Here is an 11,019-nt window from a genome sequence, read left to right as displayed (position 1 = left end):
TAAATAGAATCGAACAGAAACTCAGGACAGCACTTTGTGTTTAATACAAATTTAGGAAGTCAGTTTGGCTCATTTCATAGAGTCAAGACTCTTGCCCACTGAATCTTTACTAAGACAGGTCAGTAATATTCTATATTGTAATCCTGGTCAATTCTTCCGAATCATATTTCGGACAAAAGCATATTTTCACATTACCTTTGTGACATCCAGTCAAGCAGATATGGAGATATCAATCTGTGGGATTTTTGAATGGTATTCACTGTTTCTTAGAAACCTAAAAATAGAAAGAGCCGACGCCGCTTTGACAGACTCTTTGTCATGGAACACAACAATGAAGGGTGGAAGCTGCCAAAATTGAAGATGAATAAATGAGTGACTCGATAAATACATTAATATGCCATTAAATGTACCAAAAAATAGGATAAAAAAGAATATGCTGGCATTCATTTTCTGTTTTGTTATCTATTTATTTTGTATTTTGCAGCTTCCGTCCTCCATACACAACAGCACTGCACTATATGATACACTGTAGTGTATATTAAACAGGATCTCTTGTTTCCTGTTGTTTATTAATCCTCCTAATCCTTTCATTAAGCAGTTGACTTATTCATTGGTGCAGCTTTATTATTTAAAATAAACATGTGACATGTGTCGGCAGAGTGTGAGGTTTATGTGTGTGTGTGTGTTTACAGGACCTTCATGTGGCTTTGTGTTGCAGCACTTCTCTATCACGAGCTACAGTTATATCATTTTTTCTCCTTGTTTCATTTGACCTTCATTGCCTCAGCAATTAGCACCGACATACCTCGACATTTCTGTCCATTTCAAATCAAGCTGCACTGCAGCGTGACAACAGTGTGGGAGAGAAGGACAGCTCAGTCGCTGCGATCAAACCTGTGAGCGTGTGTACAACAGCTAGTTCACAGTCTGACGCCCTGAACATGATGTTTTTCTCTCTACAGAATATCAAAGTGTAAATCTGTGTAATAATCTGCTCAAGTAATCTTTGCTTAAAAAGAAAATTTTAAAAGTGCAAAATCTGGTTTTCAGGATGCATTGGGTGTAGAATTGGTCTGATTGTGAGCGAGCTCCATCATATATCACATAAACAGCTTGAGTTGAATGTGACATGGGTGAGCAGCCAATACAGATACTTTCCTACCAAAGGTATCACAGTGTGTGCTCGACTGTTTATTAAGAGTTTATTAACAATACAAAGGATCATATGAGGAAAATAACAGAGTTTAACAATGTATGGAAGCAAATAAGGGACAGAAGTATTACAATTTTAACAGCCACTATATAGTTCATTTTGATTGTTTTTTATTGCATTGAAATATTATATTTTAAAAACCATGTAAATATTTCACTTTAAAAATCATGTTTCTGAATTTATTTGTTCGGAATTCACCTCTTTGAAATTTTTTATTTTAAATTTCAAAAGCTGACTCAGAATATCATTTTAAATGTTCACACATTTAGATAAAAAAATGAAAGTTTCAAAGAACAACAAAAATTGAAATTTAAAACAATTTAGTAAAAAGAAAAATTCAAAAAGAAGCACAGAGCTCTGTTATTCTCACTCATCAGGCCGATTGTCTGTCCCGTCCTGTAGCTGGATGTTGCTATGGGACAGGTTGTTTTTACTTTTTGGCTCTGAATTTGTAAACATTTACATTTAAAAAAATACAAAATTGAGAACAAATACATTCAGGTACACAATTTCAAAGTAACTTCAATGCTATTAATTCAGTGCTTTTTAAATATCAATATTAAAGTTATAGTGGCAGCTATCATTCTAACACTTGTTTATTTTATTTGCCTCCATACCATTGCCTCTATATAGAATATTAGGAAATAAAAAAATCTATTTAAACAATCTGTACCTTACATTTCTCTATTCTCCATATTCTATACTCTCTAATCACAATGACTTTAGATTAGCTTTTATTTTAGTTTTTTATTATAATAAATAAACGGACAGCCATTTAGTTTTACTTTTATAATATGAATGCAACAGTTTTTAACATAGTGTGTTATTGTATGCAGTGTGATCTGGTTGCTTGGTTATTTGGCTGAATATGTGCGAGAAAACTGTTTTGAATTTCGAAAGATGTGGTCATTGAAAGCATTCAGTGCCAAAGCATGAGAAGTGATCAATAGCAGTGACTGGGTGCAGTCCAGCATACTGACCAACGGGTGGCAGTGTAGATATGTTGGAGCCCACAGGGTGTGAGCTGTGTCTGTGAGAGGACAGGCCCCCTCAAGGCCTGAACCCTCCTGGACCCTCGGGGACTTCACTGTCATCACCTGGTAAGTGGTTGAGTGTGAGAGGCTGTGAGGGCTTGAGATGGTGTAAACACTAACGGTGTATCACGTTACCATGACAACATTACGTACAATCGTGGGTATTTATTCTACACGTTTACTCTCTTATTTAAACGTCTTCCAGGCTCTGGCCTCATGAGATGAGAGATTAATTGTCAAATAATCTATTTACTCGTTTCAATACCAAAAATGTAATGTTTGATGAATAAACAGTTGTGCGATAATAGTCTCTGCTTTCATGTGTTTTTATGTTCCATCTTTAATCCTTAATGTTTATGTGTAAATTGAACATGTGCCGTCCTCTTTGTTTACCCCTTTTTTTTTAAACGTTCCGGCTTCCACCGTGTTTAATGTCACGTTACTATGAATTGTAGATAATTCCCTTGACTCAAAATGTCTGCGAGAGAGCCCTCAAATAATATTAAGAATGATCAATAATTTGTCAGGGGGACAGCCCAAACCTTTCATAGACTTTTATGGGAACGCGCCTCAAAGACCGTGAGTGTGGAGATTGGGATTGTGTCATAGGTTTGTTGTCAGGGGATGGAAGGGGGTGTCCTTATTGGTTGAATGAGGGACTTCCCTCATACAGTGTCCTGCTCCAACAGAGAGAGAGTTCTAGCTGCCCGATGGGCAGTTTCACTGTCTGCACATAATGAGTGCACATGGTACAGTTCAAAGTATTCAGCCAGCACTGCTAACATTTTGCTCAACTGATACAGCTAATGCTTCAGTGTAGTTTCTCTACCAGCTTGTCACACATGCGGTGACGTGCACAAACTCCTTATTCAGTGATGATCGTTATTCATTCGTTTCATTTTCACTAATATTCTTCTTCCAGTCATTTCAAAAACACGCCATGCACACAATGTATATAGTCTTTGTCTTTGGGTGCAGGTCTCTCAGCTCTGTATAAGATCTCGCCACACGTGTCAATTGAAGTGAAGTCAATTTTATATGTAATAAATCTAATTTGCCTCAAGGGGCTTTATAATCTGTACAACATACGACACCCTCTGTCCTTAAACCCTCAATTTGGATAAGGATGCAACATTTCGTGAGAGTAACAGAGGAGGGATCCCTCTTCCAAAACATTAAGAATTTATTCACAATGGACTTGAAAGACTTCTGCTTTACAACCGACCAACGGACATCTGATGTTAACCCCACCAGCATGGTCAGCTTAACTGCTCAGTGGCTGGATGAAGTCTTTGTGTTGAAGCCGGCTCTACCACACAGGAATTCTTTTGGATCCCATACAGCGGCAGTGGTATCAATTGTCTTTAAACAACCCAGTCAGTGGAGAAAATGTTGGCATTGTACATTTACGCAAATCAGGTGCTGCGTTGAACGTGGATGATTGTGAAACAAAGATAGGTTTCATAAATACGGTTCATATCAAGCTCGTATCATGCTTGGAAACATGAACAATGCTGTGAGATTAACGTACGACGATTGGTTAAGTTTCGACAACAAAGCTGCTTGGTTAAGTTTAGAAAAAAACATCGTGGTTGGTGTTAAAATGATATGGTTTCTATCGTAAATAAATACCAAACGGCCATAGCAGACTTTTTGCACGCAATGTTACGTAACAACATTTTATTAACGTTTTTTGTTAAAATAATAACGTAACAATGTAACATAACAACGTTACTAGCGTGAATAAATAACCCTTTGCGGACGCAAAGTTACATAACAAGCGTAACGAGCCCAAAGTCTACGTTTACTTTTGGTTTCAGACGGGACACAGATAAAGGCCTCTTGGGTGAAAGTCCAGTGTTTGTTTGACGCATCCATCTTCCCGCTCGTGGACTTACTCTAATTTTACCACATAACTTTCAATAACGCTCGCTCAATATACTACATCACTTGCTCTGACTGAGTGCAAAAACGTCCGCATTCAACGTATCCGGGGTTTGCAGGAATGTACAATGCCATGTACAAAAACATATGTTTCCCAGCTGTTTGAAAACATGCCTACAGTTACATTTGGCAAAGTGTTTCCAGCTTGAGCTGTTTGAACTTATTATGCCTGAGGTTGTTTTGGACTAAAAAAAAGCTTGACTGACGGGGTTTCCATCAGAAAGATGTGTTCACCTGCAGACACAGCAGCTGATGTGATCCCCACTGTGAAAGCGTTAAACCATTTCTGGGCCTTCCTCTAATGATGGGCATAGAGATATTATAAAGTAGGGTTGTTGCCTGGTGACAACTGCACTTCCATCGAGTGTGTGAGGCCAGTTTGGATTTGCTTGCTGTCTGCCAAATATTCTATGACTCTGACTATTGTCAGCTCCTTCAGCAACATTTTGTGACAATTATCAAAAGTTTACCGTTCAGTTTCTTGGTAGGAGAGCAGAGTTGGTGAGGAAGTGGAAGAGACCAATGGAGAAGGAAACCCCTTCAAAGTCTATGCGTTTTTGTAGTGTAGCACTTTGGACAGAAATCTCCACAATGTTAAAACCTCAAGAGCTCCACCACACATTTCCTCTCTTTCCTGCTGGCGATAGTTAAACTGTTAGACCTGGTGTGTAATTGAGTGTTGACCACACATCGCTGGCTCCATAAAGCATGCAAGATACAAGCTGCCAATCCTCTCTAAACCCTAAATGTATTTTTGAAAAAACACGTTTATTTCGCTCAGAAAGTATACCTTTATCTTAACTCAGATATGAAAGACACAAAGCTTGTTTGCACAAAGAACACTGGTTTGATAATTTGCACCCTACAATATAAGCTATCACTGTCATTGTGCAATGGAAAGATAGTGAAATATTGTTCAGGCAGAACATTTTGTTATTTTTCCCAAATGGCAACCATTTGTAATCACTCTGGAAGTTTTATTGCTCAATGTGTTTTCCAGTGTTTTTCAGAAATATTGGTCTGGGCCATGTTATAGAGACAATCATTACCTGGCTGAGGCCTACTGGTGTATTCTCAGTTAATACTTTTTTTTAATCCAGGTTATAAAATGAGCTGACACACAAACCTTTGATTCAAATTCTAAGTGCTCCAAATGACACCGTCCTTACCAAAAAGATGACAACAAGAACAATTCAACAATTGTTCTATACCTTAAACAACCTATACTTTCATGGCCATGTGAATTGACTGTGTTCCGTCAAAAGCAAACACAGTAGAGGCGTAACGTAGCACTGCAATAATTCTTAGGGAGGAAGTATAAGTACAACTGTGACATGGTCGAGCGCTGTTCACATCCTGTTTACTATCGACAGTCGACCGTGGTCTTTCCCGTTAATAATCAACTATATTAAATAATCTGAAAAGAAACCATGTCTCAACGTTTTGCATTTAACACCATAAGCGGCAACATTATGGATAAAGGTGAGGCTGTTAACTGTCTTTGCATAAAGCACCTGCCTTGCAATACCGCAACAACAAATCTGGAGGAGTACCCTGTTGAGGCATGAAGGCACCACAAATCAGTGGGGCAATGTCAACCCTACAACGTAGTTTAGGATAATGGTTGAGTTATGCTATGAAGGAAGTAGTTTGTACAACATGTTCGCTATTAAAGAAGACTCCGAGCCCTTTGAGGCTGAACTAGGCACAGCAGTGCTTTCAACTAAATGCTAACACCAGCATGCTAACATGCCAACTAACCGTTTTGCCAAAGTATCTGGGCTTCCTCTCTGCAAAAATAATTACATAACGAGACAAAATTTGTCAATGATAATTACAAATCTCATAGCGTGTCTCTTTCCCTTAGCTGATCCAGAAAGATGACCTGAATCCTGGTACCATATCAGCGTCAGTGGACACGACATGACATGTTCAGCCGTCTGGACGTACATGTAAGTGTTGCTCTAGGATTCATGAATTATGCAAGCTGTCGGGATAAAATCTACAAACCTTCTGGAAGACAGCTGGCGGTATTCTGTGGTCAGCATTTTCCTCAGCGACCGATGCGGATCAGTAACCTGTAACAAAGTCTCCTCCCAGATTGCCCTCTGTCACTCTGTAAAGCTGGTTTGGTTTCACATCTAACAGGCTCATTAAACAGCAAGGGAAAATGATTTGCTCAGCTAATTCATGCTAATGGCAGAGCCACCCCTAAATGCACAAGGGTAAATGTGACACGGCTGATTATTTGTACCAGTCTGGTAATTATACCAAATTACCAATGTTGTTATATGGAGACCTAGGGCAGCGCTCAGCCAGTTTTTCTGGATTTGTGTTGTATTTTACCTCGATGCCAATGTATTGAGGCTTTGAAATTAAACTTTTAACAAATGTGTTAGCTGCGTGTGTTCAAAAAATATTTTTGGCAAATATGCTTATTCATTTTCTTGCTGAGAGTTAGCTTGGCTTAACATAAAGACTGGGACCAGTAAAGAGTAAAGAGACTTATGTAAAGTACTTTATTGGTATCGGTTTCATTTTATGGATACTGTTATTGTTATCGTAACATTTTTAAACAATACCCACCTCTAGTGCTGATTGATTGATTTTTTAACTTTGGACAGAGCTGTGCTAGCTGTTTGCCCAGTCTTTGTGATAGCCTAAGCTAGCTGGCTTAAACTAGCTAACTTGCTCAAGCAACATATTTACCGGTTACAGGGTTCGTCTATTTCTCATTTTACAACACTGAAGTTGCACAATGGAACACACACAGAACATATGTACACATATTCAAATTATAATAGAATAAAATGAAATGAACTTAAACAAAACAATATACAGTTAGTTATTAGATACATACATAGACCACAGTTTATATAAGGAATGAGGGAAGTAGTAATGTACAAAACCAGCATAACAGAAAGTTATGTGTATGTCATTTATTAATGGTGGATTTGAGGTATCTTATAGCCAGATGAAAAAAGCTGCTCTCTAGTCTGGTAGTACGACAGTGGATACTTCTGTCCATCTTGTCAGATGGCAGCAGGGTGAACTGCTGGGTTTTGTCTTTCAATATCCTTTGGGCTCTGCGCAGGCACTTCACCTCACTAATATCACTGACGCTTGGTACATATATGAGTACCAATCATGTTCTGGCTGTTGTTTGACCATGCCGACGGTATGGATGGTATCCATCTTCACATCTCGTCAAGCAAGTAATGTATTTCCTAAACTGTTATTTCTTTAACAATAAGACAATGATATTTAGCAGTGACAATATTTAGTTTTCACAGACAGTCTGGTCAATTCTGTTGAGACGGACACAAGTACAACCAGCTGTTCGCAGAGCTGAGGACCTCCAATATGGCCAACAGACAGTATATTATGTCACACGAAAGCCCTTTATTCACTATAAACCTCCCCATATCCCACCCGAGCCAGTTCAGACAGGCCAGTCTGTCTTCCCCCTCTACTTATGCCCTTACATGATTATACCACATTATTATCCTGGCAGTACCCTCTGTGTGTCCCGCCATGCTAATCTCTGTTCAAACGTGCTCACCTGTAATTAACCCTTCTGTTTATTGTCCTACATTATTACACACAGCCTGCATAGAGCTGCTTCTGGTTTCAAGTATGGTCGTCGTGGTGAACACCTGTCCAGGTGAGTTGGAAATCAGCGCAGAGTGTCTGAGGTCTGCTGGCCTGGATTCAGCATTTAAGCACTGGGCTGCGCCGCTGTTTCATCTCTCACACACTGGTGGGACTCGTTGCCACATTGTCTGAACAGTATTCCCAACAAATTCATTCTGCTAAAGGATTACCTCACAAAACCTTGAGAGGAGATCATATGCTTCAGTTACTGCTTTGTTTGGATTTTGTAAACCTCATATTGATTTGTCAGTGAAGCATAACTGATGCCCTGTAAAAGCCCTCACAGTGAACACACCGTTTTATTATTCATATTCGTATTTGTTTATACGCCGACTTTTCCGACCGTAAAAATGTAAGGTCCGTCTTTGAAATGTGCATCAGTGTTGTCATGCAGTTTTTGTGGGTTGTTGTAAGCTATAAAATAAAGATGGTGTGGGACTGGTACATCCAATCCACTGCTGTGGAGCAGCACAGTTAAGCATTTGATTTGTTAGGAAACTGTAGTATTGTTTTATTTTCTTAAGATTAAATCTCACAAGGAAGGATAGACTACAGTGGAAAAGAGCTTGTTCTTGTTGCTTGTTGCCATTTAATCTGCAGGCGTGTGAGAAACAACATATTTTTAATGCAGCTTTAATACAATGGCAAATGATGTTACATTGGACACTGCTGTAAAAATAGAATAAACATAAAAATAGGTACTACCAAACAACACGACTAGGAGTTTCCTGATTTGAGCTACATGCTAACATTAGCATGCTAACATGCTCACAATGACAATGCTAACATGTTGATGTTTAACAGATAGAATGGTTAATGGTTTTACAATCTAAGTTTAGCACATTAGCATGCTAACCTTTAGCTTACTATCACAAAAAGCTGCACGCTAATGGAACTTTCATTCGGGATTTGGTCTTTGTATTTTGGTCTTTGTATTGGACAAAATGAAAGGTTGACCTGATGAAAAGTTATTACGATTAATTTTGAGCGGAACAAAAGAAGAAATAGCGTGGTTAAAAGTGCAATTTCGTTTCAGTCTAAGGCTGACTTTCACCGCAGGCCCTTTTGATTAAGCCCAGTTGTGGCTGGAGGCATACAAATATTACGGTATGGCATTATCGTGAATGTGATATCTCAGGAACGCCTGGAGGTGAAGAATGTGCCAATTATGATAATTCCACGCGAATGTCTAATAGGATAAAATGATGAAGTGATGACATTTTGGACAGACATGGATGTAAATTGCAACATGACTGATTGGCTAATTTTATCTTACTATGAATTTCTATTTATTTATTGAATATTGTATAAATTCATTACATAATGGATGTCTAATTTGGCCATTGCCATTTTGTGGATTGGAGTCTTTCACCTCCTTAAACTCATTTTAGCCGATTATTGATGGATGTGACCAAACTCTGTTCTGAACCACAATAACAACCCACCCAACCAGTCTTGATACACAAACTAAGTCTCGTTCACCATGCCTTGTGGGTACGACTTTCTCATCATGATTCACATCCATACAACCAATGTGTCTGATTCAATTGTTTAAAAGAGCGCAACACTGTTTCCAGGATCACAAATTGTTCATATAGCCTCTTAATTTTACTTGCAAAGTGCAAAAAAGTGCATTGATGCATTTACATATCACAGATAAAATACAATATTGCAATATCAGTTTTTTATACAATATCATGCAGCCCTCAAACAGAACTTCATACATGGACACAGTTTAACTTCTCAACGGTATAGAATTTTTCCTTCTCTCTCTACTTCTGCCTATTTTCTCTTTCTGCCTTGACACGCACACGCACACACACACACACACACATACACACACACACACACACATGCACACACACACTTCAATATTTTAATCAGTTTATTGCTTCAGTTGGAGGTTGCGTTTGACAGTAAAACTCCATCAGACCACAGAGAACTACTATAATAATCAGTGGTATCACACTAATATGAACCAGGTCAGAGAGGATATTTTATTTCACTGTGTGAAAATGGCACATTCGTTATAAAAGTGACATTTAAAGGTATGTTTCATTCTGGCTCTATAACTACATTTCGATCGAAGTGCATTATTACATTATGTTGCCTTATATATAAGTGAATGGAAAAAGAAAGTATTCTAAATGATTAAAGCAGCAAGGTATTGTTTTCTTTGGAGGCCAACTTTATGTTAAAATGTATGTACCAATAGAGAAAACATTGCATTAAAAGTACATACGGAAAACACTGACATCTGTTGGCTCAGAAATGCTGACATTCAACGTATGCCATGGTTAGCACAATTTACAATGTCAACATTTTTTCTGACAAGTGTGTTGCATTCTGAAGAGCTACAGTACCGAGTTGGCCGGGATGAACACTTGCCAAACAAGAGCCGCAGCAGGAGAAGTGGCATCAGGATCTTTTTCATCTTCTACAGCTAGAAACCTCATCATCTTAATGATTTCCTGTATATTCCAGAATCAAGAGTTTGAGTGTATTTCTTGTGTGTGTAGGTGAGTTAATTGTTATAAACCCTCAAATGTCAAGGAGCCTCCACCTCCAATGGCTACTCCACTTTCACATCAAACCTATTTTGGTTTTGCATTATTTCCCAGTTTAGTGCGTTCTAATTCTGTCAATAAACCTCCGGTTCGGACCAAACACCCAGGACTCAAAGCATATCCAGATAACCAATAAAATAAATAAAACAAATAAAACCCAAAATGGACCAACCACAGGATGACACATGATAGTGGGTATGTGATTTAAGCAACAATTCATAAACTAAAACACTATTAAATCAATCTTCTGGATAAATAATCTGTATAAGCAACTTCCTCATAATTAGTTTTCTCCATTTTACATATTGTGTGTTTTATTGCTGTTACGATGACAAATTTAACATCTTACCATATTGACAATTGAAAATGGGCCCTTTGGCTAACAATGCATGCAATGTCACAAAGGAAAAGGAATCTATGTTGCTCTTAATCAGTTATTTCTTCATAAGCTCTTTGTGACACCAGGGGTATAAAATGAACCTATAATAATGTATTTTATTTTCTGTTATTAACGCAATCTGTTGATTTGCGTGTATGCAAATACCTACTGACACCATGACACATTGTAAAGGATAAAGGTGGATAAACCCTCTTTTTATGGGTCTTT

This window comes from Anarhichas minor, unplaced genomic scaffold, assembly GCF_050575085.1.
Source record: "Anarhichas minor isolate MPS153535 unplaced genomic scaffold, ASM5057508v1 ptg000116l, whole genome shotgun sequence".
In the NCBI taxonomy this organism is placed as follows: Eukaryota; Metazoa; Chordata; class Actinopteri; order Perciformes; family Anarhichadidae; genus Anarhichas; species Anarhichas minor.
The sequence above is the reverse complement of the archived record's forward strand: the minus strand, read 5'-3'. Positions refer to the sequence as shown.